Below are 13,164 nucleotides of genomic sequence, written 5' to 3' on the forward strand. Positions count from 1 at the left end.
TTAAACTTGTCTGAGTGAATAATAAAGTGAAGTTAGGTGCCAGGTTAGAATGGCAGTTTTCCATGAAAAGCTGTATGAGGCTGCTGGCTGTGTTTTTGCAGCCTCAGCTTTGAGGAAGTGAAGTAAAGTAAACGCAAAGGATGGGAATGCCTGTCAGATGCCAGGGAAAAAAAAAGTGTTGTATAATACTGCAGAATAAAAAAAAACAGTCTCTCTCAAAACTGGATATATGATCTGAGTAGAATACAAGAAATATTCTTTCTGCTGAGAATATCCTGCTGCAGTATTAGTTTGACATAGACTGAGAGAAATCTTGCATTTCTGATACACGATTAATCCATATCTTAATAGCCAAATATTCAAATGGTTTACTGAGCATGCCATTGAAATTACATGATTGATTCGCGTAAATGTGGTAACATCTTACCACTTTTTGTAACAGATCAGTACACCATGAAAGAAATTTCTATGTATAATACAGAAATATTTTCTTAGTACTAAATGTTCACAATAACTAAATTCACTTCCCAATTTTGAAAAATTAATTGATACTGTAGGATAGACCTATTTAATCTCTGTGCCTAATCTGTGTAAGGAAAGTAGTAACTGCCTAGAGATTCTGTTTGGTTAATATATTAATGGTAACTAAATTGAAGATGTGAGAATTTTTAGTCTTATTTGAATTTCTCCTGGAACTGGTCCAGAAGAAAACTGCCAGTCCTAACAATTTCCCCTGACATCCAGGAGATTCTGAAGACATGAAGACAAGCTGCTATCTTGAACTTTGAGTTTCTTATGTAGATTGTTGTCATTCTTAATTTTTGGTTTGGATTATTTTGTTTTGTTTTAATTCAGAAACTAAATGACATCCATATCAGGGATGTGGACCTAGATAGCATTATGTATATATTTCTTTTACACCATTAATCTGAGTAATTTTCAACATAAGCAGTTATCAGTATAATCTTCTAACCAGAAATGTCCCCTCAGTTTCTACTGGGTCAATATTTATTTATTATTCTACCCAAAAGTATGGGAGTCAGATGCACCAAGAACACTACAGGGTGGCACTGGATGTGACAAAATCAAGCCATAGAAAGAAAATGAAAGAAACAACAAAAGCAGAAAAGTTTAATTCTTTTATTTACATGCAAAATTAAATGCCCTTATTGGCTAGTTTCTTTTTAACCTGACTGAACCAGTCCTCCAGAAGACAAGTGACTCTCAGTGGCTATATTTAGAGACAATTAAATAATCTATATATTGATTTAAAGATGTACTGTCCTAACATTATTGTAAAAATCTGTCACATTTATTTTCCACTGTGGTCTTGTTTCCTGTTTCGTTTGTATAGGGAAACTGGTTTTTTGGAAACCACTTGGGTGTTCTAGACCACATCCATGAATCTTACTTCCTGAGATTTCCTACCTGAATTTTTGCCTGAAAGACTGCCATGAAAATAATGTGTAAATGTAAATGGGTTGAGAGTTGATGAGAGTTTTTGATATGAATATGCAAAGGAAAACTAGGAATGTACTGTTTGCATACAGTTGCACTGAAGCATACGTCTGAGAGGCCTTATTTCAGAAAAGTGTGACTAAAAAGTATATCTGTTGTATGTTTTTCCTTTTTATCTATGTATCACAAGAGGTAGTGTGCTGCATTGTCAGAAAAGGTTGCTTTTGAGATCATAGCAAGGAATTTCGCATCCCGTTCCTCTAGAAAGAAGCAGGGAGGAAAATTTAATGATTTTCTACCTGTAATAAGACACAGAAGGAGAAATAACTTTCAAGACCTCAGCTACATTAGGACAAAACAAAATTTTAAGTTTCAAAAATTTGTTGTATTTAATGTTTATTCAGGCTTATGTAGCACATGCATTCTTTCAGAAATGAATTCTTTATTGGAACAAGTGCTCTGCAATTAAGATACAGAACAAAGCTTAAGTACTGCTAACTGAGATACAGTACTTTTCCTGAGGATCAGTAATAAGAAAGGACTTAAAATAATTAACCATGTCAGTCAAAAATTCCATATAATGGCATTGTTCAAATAATTTTTTTTAATATAGACTTAAAATGGAAACAAATTATTGGATGTACTGAGGTTTTTTATGGGTAGCATAGTTTCAAGCAGAGAGCAGAAGATATTACTGGAGAATAACTGTTATATACATAAGTCAGACTGGCTTATTAATACTATATGCTGTAGTTGAATGAAATGTTGAAAGATAAGTCAATCTTTTTTTAAACAGTTCAAGTGGGGGAAAATATCAAACATCAGGTTTTATGAGTTTTGCATTTGTACGTGTTCTTGCAAGCAGAGTGCTCACAGGTAAACAACTGGTATGAACTAAATACTGAAATGAAAGTATAATGAACTGATAGTATAAAAAGCCACTACTTCAGTGAAAATATCTTTCTGTGGTTTTAAACACGTGTACATTTTCAGCTCGCTTTTGTATTATGATAATATTTGTGACTATGCTGGTTTATGTCTGTCAGAACCTCCTGTCCGTAAATATCCTGAGCATTTACGAAGAACAACAGATAGCATCTAGGTATTCTATCTCCAGTTAGAGCCTGTCAATGCATAACGCAGCAAATTTTTTATGACAATTCTGTTTATTGAGACTAGCCATCTGAGTTTGGAGCTATTTATTATCTGAAGAGTTTTTTCTCATTAGAGAATAAATACACAAGTGAGTAGTCTAAATAGAATAATTGACCCTGGACGAGGGCTGATAAAACAATGATTTACTATTACTGGAAAAATGTCCATATTGCAGTTTACATCTTGTTTTGCATCTATAATGAAACTTAAATAATATTACTTATCAGGAGACATATGGATCACATTGTTATGACAGACAGAAAAGGAAAAGAAACATGGTATAGGCGATAATGCAACATACTGTGTTGCAGTTTATTTGAAGTCACCACCCAAGAATGGTTCTTAGGGGAGTGGTACTATAGGGATCCCAAACAGAATTATTTTTTTTTTAATTTATGCTTTTTTCATATGCCCAGAGAGGAAATTACGATTAGGGTCATTATGGATTTCAAATATTATTTAGACATTTCTGCTTAGTTAGGATATCTTCTGTTTAAACTTAAATAAACTGTATCTCGACATGTATATGTATCTGTGTATATATAAAAATAATCCAAGTTTACATAGTTCTTTTCAAAATTCTTGAACTTTGAAAATTCTTAAACAGAAGTTGTACTGTGATTCATTTTATTACAAATAAGGTAATTAACTAGTAAGGAAAACTGTTGCTAAATATAATCTAATCAAAAATGGATGTTTTGTAATTATTCTAATTCATCATACATATTTCAAGGGAGGTCAGAGCAAAATTATTCTTCTGCAAGCACTCTGTGCCAATTTTTTAGTTTATTCTTTGATTCTGAAGACAGATTATCGAAGTTACAGAACATGTCAATGAAAAACTCCATGCACTAAGTACATATTTATTTTGTTGTCTCTGCACAAGCCATTATCTCAGGCACTTTTCAGTAGAAGATTGATGCCAAAATGAAACTCGGTCTAGTAGTATATGTGTAGATCCAATAATGTATTTTTAGTCTAATAAAATGCTTATGGTAATGCATAGGTTTTTTGCTCTCTACATGTGTTACAGGAAATAAATGTCAGTAATTGCCCTGGAAATAAGTATTAATACTATGTTAAAATGATACTTTGTATGTTTCTTGACTTGCTAAGTCAAGAAATGCCAAACATTTCTTACAATAATGAGTTTCATTCCACTTGTTTACTTTCAGGGCATTCCAAATGAAATCAGTGGGCTACTCAATGCAGTTAAAGTTGCTAGATGTTTGAATTTATTATGTAAATAAGCTGCAGTTCGTTCTTCATTGTTTTTTTCTTACTTAAATCAAAGAAATGTCTTCAGAGATTATATTTTTCAATTATTATTCGTTTAATGGAAGGAAAAAAAAATCTGTCAAATAGGCTTTCCTCATAACCATTACAATGGCACATTCTCATTCACTAAGTTTGAAACAAAATGGAAAACAAAGGCTCTCAATTTTTTCTCATGAATGCTAAATTATAATACAGCGCAACTTACCAGTCCTGTGAATAAAGCTACAGCTGTCTGGATTTCTTACTTCAGAATTCTATGTTAAATGGTAATCATTTACATTACTGTGTCATATTTTTTTTTGTGTTCTCTGAAATGTTAATCATATTTGAATTCTACTGCTCTCATTTTGTTTATTTAAAAATCACAGGATAAAAAATTCAGCTAGAGTACATAAGTGGTTCAGAAAATGCTTCCAAAATCTGAATTGCTTGCTTTGGATCTTACCATCTCCTTCCTCAGCTGTAAAGGGCTGATCTCTAAATATTTCTTTGAGCTGGAGAATTAATTCCTTGTTTAGGGGAAAAAAAAAAAAAAAGAATCACTTTGAATTGTTTTTAAAAAATATAGAAAATAACATCATACAACCCAAATAGAAGTAAATTGTTCTCTCACATGCTTCTGTATTTAGACTAGAATGAAATGGCATTCAAATGGTTTTTTGGGGGTTTTTTTTTGTGAGAAGAATGCCAAAAGTAAAAGGGAGAGTCCTTTTTGTTTGAATCATTTGGGATTTTTTTGTTGTTGTTATAAATGAGCTCACTAGCAATTTGAAATGTGTGCCCAGAAAGTCAGGATTTCAAATCAAGATCCTGTGTTCCAGAGCACCCACACTTCCAGAGCCTTTGCCAGTTGGAATTCTCTAGGAACAGGACCGGAAGTACTGGCTTAGCGCTTTAATTTAGTAATAACTTTACCTTATTTCTTTCAGATACGTATGTTATTACAGACACTTCTATTTTTTACTTCAACAGTCATACATTGTTCATCTTACTCAAGTCCTGGATTTCTCATTACTTCTTTCCGTCTTTCATTTTTCTGTTTCAACATTGTGACATCTGTATGCTATCATGGTATTAACAATATTGCACTGTTGTACAATATAGAGCTTTTACAGTTACTCATACTTAAGCTGTTGAACAAATGGTTTCATTTACAAAGCAGAGTAAATGTTCTTATTTGCTGATGTCAGTGTTCAATTTCAGTTGCAAGGTGGAAGAAATAGGAGGATATTACCTTGCCTTATGTCAACACAGCTTTGCAGACAGTGGATTTGTGTAGAAGGTAGCAGACTGGCTGACATAAGCTGTGTAGGCAATAGTCAAGAGAAGAGAAGCTACCTTAATGGTAAAGTAGTCTTGAAATGTCTCATGTTAACATCTAGCATAGATGCCTGATTTAGAATGCTATTAAACCAATGCAATTCTCTAGAGGGCATTTTTTCTTTTACATGATATAAAATCTTCAGTGACAGCACAGGAAGTTCAGATTCCCAGTGCAAGTACCTAAGCTGCATGCTTAAAGTAAGCGTAAATACTTTTCTTTGATCTTGCAATTTTATTGCAAGGCCACTGACCTAAGAAGTAGAAAAGAATTCTTATATAATTTAACCTGATCACCTTTTACGTTGAAATTATTGACAGATAATTTAAAGTTCTTTTCAAAGATTAGCAAGTTTGTTTTACTGGGGGCAGGGGGGTGGGGGAGGGGCAGAAGTAGACTACATCCTGTTTTCTAATGTTCAAAAGTATACCAGTCATCTAATGTCACAAGGTTTCAAGAAAGATAATGGAATATAGTATAACTTATATTAGAGAGGTGTATGGAGAAAAGATAGCATAGCTATTTGATTATTTAGATGTTTGAAAAAAAAATCCTGCAGCCAATTTCCGAATATATATGTTCAAAAGTGTCTGATCATAGCAACTTTTTGAATCTCAATGAAATTCACTGGATGCTTGGTCAGATGAGTTGCTTCTGAAAGTACCACTAAATACCTATTTCCATATTTTGTCACTTTAAATACTTTTCAAAAACCTTTTTCTTCAGAGCTTTTACATCTAATTAATAACCTGTAAGTGACACTTTACACAATTTTTTCAAAACTACCTCTCTCTTCTGTACTGTAGGAATGTCATGTTGTTCATCCATATGAGTAATTTTGACTTCCTTTAGTAGTTTTTATGCTTATCCTATGTTCTTTTGCTTTATTTAAAATTCTTGCTACGTTCTCCTTAGATATATTTGTATTTTTCAAATTTTGATAAACTGAAGCTTAGTTTTCTCTTGCTGCTTTTAGATATGCTCTAGTGATTATCTCTACTGTTATGGCCACAAGTATTAGCTGGTAGTGAGTATAAGGAGGTAGCAAAAATGGCTTTGCTCATATGTCTAATAAAAAAAAAGAGTGAATTATATCTGTAATAGGAGATGTATGCTTCTCTAGTGTGCAGTGCAAGTGTTTAATACTAATCATTCATCTATGTCTGTGATACTGTTTGTTTGATTGCTTTGCAACATTAGAAGCCCTATTCTTAGAATTTTTACTGTCAAATGACTGAACTTGAAACAAGTGAAAAAAAAATCCCAATGTTCTTTGCCAGCTTGAATTTAGGTAATCTCTTTGAATGCCAGCCTGTTGGCTTTGTAAAGGGGCAGCATATATCCTAATTGTTTCCAATAGTATTACCAAAAATGCAAATGGTATTAAAAAATCTATTTGTTTCTGCTCATTGTCAATAGGGAAGGATGTGCTTTAGGTCTATTATTTTGTAAGCACCTTGCCCCTGCTGAAAATAGTAGACAATTAGGAATAGAAAGTTAGGAAAGACCATTTGATCCAACAAAAGTGTTCACATTAGATCAATAGATACAAACAAACATCCAATATTTATGAAAATCTGTTTATCTCCATACATGTAAATCATTTGCCATATTGCTATGTTCTCTGTTTTCATTTGTTCCTTTTACATGTCTAAATATGAGAACTTAAAATTTTTACTATGTCTGTGGATATTTGGTTTTGGGTTTTTTTTTGTTTTGTTTTCTGAGCTATCATGAATTCCTCTTCAGGAACGTTACTGTATTGATAACATTATTCAAATCTTACTCACAAGCTTTATTTTCACCATTTAAGTGAATTGCTATCTATGCAGGCTTAAGAGAGACTTGAAAGTTTAAAGGTCATAATAATTGCTTTTGGAGGTGTCATAGGATTCACTTCGTTATACTGACTCAAAGGCCAGAAGTTCTTCAAACTTTAATATATAATAGCTCTAAAATCATCTTTAAGAGCTTTGAATTACAGCAGCAGTAAAACTTTGAAAATCTGAAGCATTTGTTTTTAAGAATAATTTAGATTTGTAGTACTTTGCTTTCAGCTGATTTCCAATGGTATTTCTGAGACTTTTCAACTCATTATCTGAAGCTTTTAAGGAGTTTAAGTTAACATCTTGCAGGATCAGTCCCAATATATATAATGTAAATGGATTAAAAATTCTGGACTTGTGCATGATTTCTAGATATCTACATAGTTCACATAATCTCATGTTCTGTGAATCTCTTAGATAACTTGGTATAATTGCCTATTTCATAGGTGCACAAATTGAGGTTCAAAAAGAGGAAGTTAAATTTCCATGGATTTAAAAATCAATATTAGGCTTTACATTTCCTTGTTCTCATTCAATTTTTTATTGCCTGGCTGTATGAAAGAGTCCAGTCATTTCTGGACTAATTTTGTCTTTGAATAATCTACTATGAAAACAAGAACTTCAAAATGCTAGAAAATTATCATCAAAGTTGTTTGTGGGTTTTTTTTTTTTTTTAATATGTAGTTTGGGAGTAGGACTGCAATCAAATAAATATTTGCATATTTTATCAAAGTTCATGCAGACGTACTTCTGTTTCACTTTACCTCTTCAAGAATATTGTGTTTGGGGTTTTTTTTATTTTTTTTTCTTTCTTTTTCCTCACAGTTATTTAGAAGTGGCTAGCTGGAGGAATGTCTGACAGAAGTGTCAGTTCAGTTTCTTTCTGTCTGACTGACTGTGCCGTTGAGAATGACTCCTGAGAAGGAAGTGATTCCTCAGAACCTGGCCTTCAGTTTCAGAAGGTTTCCTAAAAAAAATTTTAAAAGTGGAAGTTATACCACTTGCAGCAATTACTTTCGTTTCACCCATAATTTTGTTTCTTAAAACACAGTTGCTGGTATAATTCAATACCATTATTTACAAACTGGCTTAGAATGCATTTTCAGTTTACGGGATGGAACTGAACCTCACAGCAAATTTGTAGTATGCAATTTTATTATTGCTCGACTTCCTCGTACATACACATATAAACACTGCATTATAAAGTTTAGCTTTTTTTGTTCCATTGGAATCAGTAGCAGAAAGGGGATCTTTGTCTTTATTGTCCTGTAATAGATTTTTTTCACTTGTTAGAGCACTGTATAGATATTTAAAGTGGGAAAAAAGAAAGTGTAATAATCTTCCAGACTGTAGAAACAGAACACACTTAAGGACTTATTACTTTTAGTTCCCTGCTCTAAGACCACCAAATCCATGCAGTCTGTTCCAGGGTTTTGTTAGTAAAACTGTTCTTACAAATATCTACTGAGGGAATTGTGCCAAGGCTTAGGTAGTCAGCTCTACTATGTAGTTCCCTTTATTATTATTGTTTCACCCAGGACTTAACCCACTTCTGTTAAATTAGAGGTTAAGCAGTTATTTCTGGGTGCAGAATACAGCATTATCCTCTATATATGTCAGTTATTTGTTAGGCAATTGTTGTAATGTCCACAACTCATCAGTAATGTATTACCCCTTTTCTCAGGGCAAGCTCAGATGCATTGTGTGTTCTTTTATCTTCTTTGTCATGCCATTAGCAACAACACCTGGAAATACATTCCCTTTTCTCTCCTGTATGCCATAGTATTATTGGTGAAATTTGCTGCTTAGAATCTGTATGATCTTCCCACACTGATGCACACTTGAAGCTAATGTATGTGGTTAGCTCTTACTAAATGTAATGGCAATTCTACTTCAACTATCATGCATTTTTTTATAACTAGATTCATAAAATAAGTGAAGATATAGAGTTACTTTTTTAATAACATAGGAACCACTATTAAACCTAAAGGTAATTTTCAAAATGTATATATAAAGGAAAAAAAATGTTGTGGAGTACGTTATCAATAGGAAAGCTATTCCCAAGGGTCTAGTTAAGCAAACTTCAATTGAAGCAACCTCTCCGATTACCTCAAGTGTTTCAGTAGCTTCTTTGCTTGCAGCCTGTTTTTCATAAACTTGGATGTCCATTTTGCTTGTCACAGAGTTCACAGTTGACACACAAAATTAATTGTTCTTTAAGTGAACTTAATTTTGATACATAATCACCCGTTAGTGATCACGGGTTAAAAGGCAAGCTCTCCCAGAAATGAATCATGGCACATAAAGCAAGGTCAAAATGAGTCCTTCCAAATCTCTGTTTTGAGACCATGCATCCTGCATGCTATTGAGAGCTCTAAACTTGAAAAACATACTCTCAGTTGGCTAGGAGTGCTTTTCTGATGCATTTGAGCTGTGTAATTTGCATTCTGCTTCTTGCAAACATATTCAGAAGTGGATTTTTTTTTTATAAAGATGGAAGATGTTATTTAATGGATGGGTAAAACTGAAGTAGCACAGTGCTTGTCTAATTCTGGAATTAGGCTATCAGAAAAATTGCATGGAATCTGAAGTAATGTGGATAGAAAGCTTTGTGATTTATGTGTGGTCTAAATGGTAAGCAGACTTCATTAAAAAAGAATTCCTGAAGGGTGGAAAGTAACAGAAAAGACATAAAGTTGATAATGTAAAAGCTGTCTGTGAGCTGCAGTACACTGTGTGTTTACACTATTTGCAAAAAAAAAAAAAAAAACCTATAAAGAGGGAAATGCTAGACCAAGAATTCAGGGCTGATTCACAGTCTCTAACCAGAAAGCATTGTTAGTTTAACACGTTTCCATCCCAGCTGTTTATAATTGCTTTTCTGTGAGTTTTCTTCCCAGCATCAGCGTAAGAACAGACTTGTGCTTGACACAGCTTGTGTTTTCCTTCAGTCTGGTATCATGATTCAAACTCATCTGGATCCACACTCTAATACCTTTCTTTTTGTACTGCGTTAATATGTATAGGGGCGGTGTCAAAATGAGTTTTAAATTAACCTCAAATGATGTGATACTGTTCCCTTGGCATTGACCTAGAAAATGATTTTTTTTGTATGTGGAATTTTTTACTCATGTTTTCTGTTTTCCTTTTTTTCTTGTGAGAAAGAAAATCCCCATTCATTGTTTACTGTTGTTTTTCACATAAAATGGATCTTCGTTTGATACTTTTGTATTCTTCCTCCTTCAGGGAATTTCTGTTGGGAAAACTATTCTTCCTGATACAGCAGGGTTCTGGCAATAGGCTTCAGCACACCCTTGCTCCTATTAGTGTAAGTTATGCCTGCTATTCTTAGGGCAGAACCTCGCAGTCCTAAAAGGAAGAATAGATATGTATGAAAAATCACCTTTTTAGGCTTCAACTGCTGTAATAACATTAAATAATAAATACTCAATGGCCTATAACTTCCTTTACCTAACAACATGCAAGAGAAAAGGAAAAAAAAGGCAACAATTTTGGATCTCCAGAACGCATAAGAGTCATCTTCATCTGACACTGATTTTAGGTATTTTTTCCTGTCATGTGAAATTAGCTATGATTATCCATGCTCCGGATTTGATTAGCACAAATTCTTCATGGAAACATTATTGAGAGCCGTAGTAAGCTAAAACTAATGAAGAATGCAGCAGCTGGCTTGCTAATGTTATTAACTACCACAAATAAAAGACTATTAGTTTAATATTTGTTTCTACACAGAAATAGAGATTTTAGCATTTCTAAAATATATTTTTAGCAGTTTTTTGAGGTTAATTTAGTACTTTCTGTGCAAGTATCTTGTGGCTAGGTACTTCTATTTCAGATTAATGTTAGCCTTTTCTGATGTAACTCACCTAGTATAACAAAAACATCTCGAATTTCAATCACTTAAATTGACCATCTTACATTAAAAGAGTATCAAATTCTGAAATAAAGATACATGCTGCATATTTCCACTGAAGCAATTAAGTGTGACTTGTAAAGTGAGTCAGTAATTTTCAATTCTGTGTTTGTAGCTAACCCCATAATTAGATTTCCATTGGATTTCAGTTAATTACTTTCTGTCATTGCTTCTTCCTATCAAGCTGAGTGCCCTTCAACTTTCTAAGCTAAGCAGTGAGAAGACTTGGGGCTAAGTATTTTTTATAAAGATCTCCCCAGCGTGAAATAGAATTCCTGGTGTTGATCTTCAGATGATAGTTTAGACACCATTTCTTTATTCAGGTTTCTGCTCCAGTGAGTGAGAGGTATCCGTTCCTAGGCTTTATCCAATTTTAATTAAGCTGATATTAAAGAAACAGAATACCAAAACAGGAACGTATTTCTTCTGTAGTCCATCTCTCATATGAGAACAATAAAATCCAGCACTGCTGTAATGCTAGTCTTCATAAATAAAATCAAGAAAGAAAAAAAAAATCTCATACTGCATGCAACAGTGTTCATAAATACTGTGGAAGTGCATTTTTGTATGTTTCTCGGTTCATTTATTTTTTCTGCTTGATCCTATCTGGTTTTCATCATAAGCTTTAACAAAAGTGTGTTGGGCTTTTTTCTCCCCTCTAGTATATAAGTTATCTTGTCAAACTCAACCATGTTGTAGAACCCATGTACACTAACATCTTTGATTTTTGTAAATTATTTTCCCATTTACTTTTGGCAATGGGTGTAGTGGGGAAATTAATGTTCAGCCTGGGATGTTTTAGGAGAAGAAAAGCTCAGTCACAAACTTAGAATTTTTTCAAATATGTTGTATATTCTGTGCCAAGCATGTTCATTCCTTTTGCAAGTTCATTTTCAAAACTCCCTCCTTTGGGCAGCTTTATTTCATAATTTCTGTTTTGAGAGGACATGCAAGTATTAACCATTATCCTTGGCATAATAGCAGAAGCTAGTCATCAGTAAATGTAAAGATTGATTGCTCAGGTCTTTTTGAAAGGAAACTATAGTTAGCCACTTTTTCAGGAAATAGAACGTACTGGCTTTCTAAGAGAGGTCTAGGTATATGGTTTCAGGGCTGAGCCACAACAGCTGACCAAAAAGACTTGGTTTCCTTTACTGTTTTTAGTTAGTCTACTATGGCTAGGGTGAAAAAAGTCCTTAAGAAAAAGCACATTGTTATTTTACCTCATGATTTCATATTACATTGCGCTGCAACATATGAATGCCACTGATTAGGCAACTAAAGCCCAATTTGCTAGGGAGTTACCTGGATTTCTTGTTCTCAGTGGGTTTCTTCTTCCTCTTAAACATCAAGGCTCAACTTTGTTCAGTGCTGGGCTGTTTTATGTGTTTTTCTGGTTTGATTCTTGCTGATGTATATTCTTTCAACAGTCTTTGGTTGGCGAAAAACTGTTTAATATGCATTCCTCTGGTAGACAACTAGGGATCAGAGATTAGGTGACTATCTCAGAAGATATTATTATTGCTAAGGTATTAGCCATCTCTTGAAGGTATCTGAATAAAAACCAAAAGCCATTTTGTCTCTCCTTTGTTTACAAAAAGGGTTTTCTTGCTCTGCCTCTTTTAATAGGAGGATGAGTACAGCCTATGCATGATGTTTTGACTAGAAATAATGTGTCAGAGTTGTAACTGTAGATGCCCTATATGAATTCCTTAAATCTTTTACAGCTCTATTTTGTATAATTCTGTGTTCTAGCTTTCATATATTCCATATATTTAATTTTATTTTTATGGATATTTATAGAGGTAAATATAATAAACTGTTTGAGTCAGGAATATGACAAGGAAAAGGATATTCATCTTGTAGAATTATATTGTCCTTTGGTTGTGCGTCACCTAGCAAGCAGATCTGCCTTGTCTGACATATTGTCGTGGTTAGGAAAAAGAAGACATACAGTCAGTATACCTTTTTTTCCCTCTTATTCTCTGTCTCTTTTCCCTCCTCCTGTGATTCTTTATTGTTTCCATGACTGATTCTGTGAACATCTCTAGAAGTGAACTGGAAGTAGCATTGGGGTTTTTATATTGTAAATCTGCAAATCTTGCCATTGTATAAATTCATCAGAGGCTGTTTCAATTTTTCACAATCCTTGAGCTGAGAATTCACTTACGGGGGGGGGAAAAGAACCAGTT

The 13,164-nt window shown here is 33.5% G+C and overlaps 1 protein-coding gene across 1 annotated transcript in view; it reads left to right on the forward strand.

Annotated features, from left to right (window-relative positions):
• KIF6 (kinesin family member 6) overlaps positions 1–13,164 on the forward strand; it is a 163,450-nt gene that overhangs the window by 56,389 nt on the left and 93,897 nt on the right. The window lies entirely within an intron of this gene.

The sequence above is a fragment of the Chlamydotis macqueenii genome, chromosome 3 (assembly GCF_036417535.1).
Source record: "Chlamydotis macqueenii isolate bChlMac1 chromosome 3, bChlMac1.mat, whole genome shotgun sequence".
NCBI lineage: Eukaryota > Metazoa > Chordata > Aves > Otidiformes > Otididae > Chlamydotis > Chlamydotis macqueenii.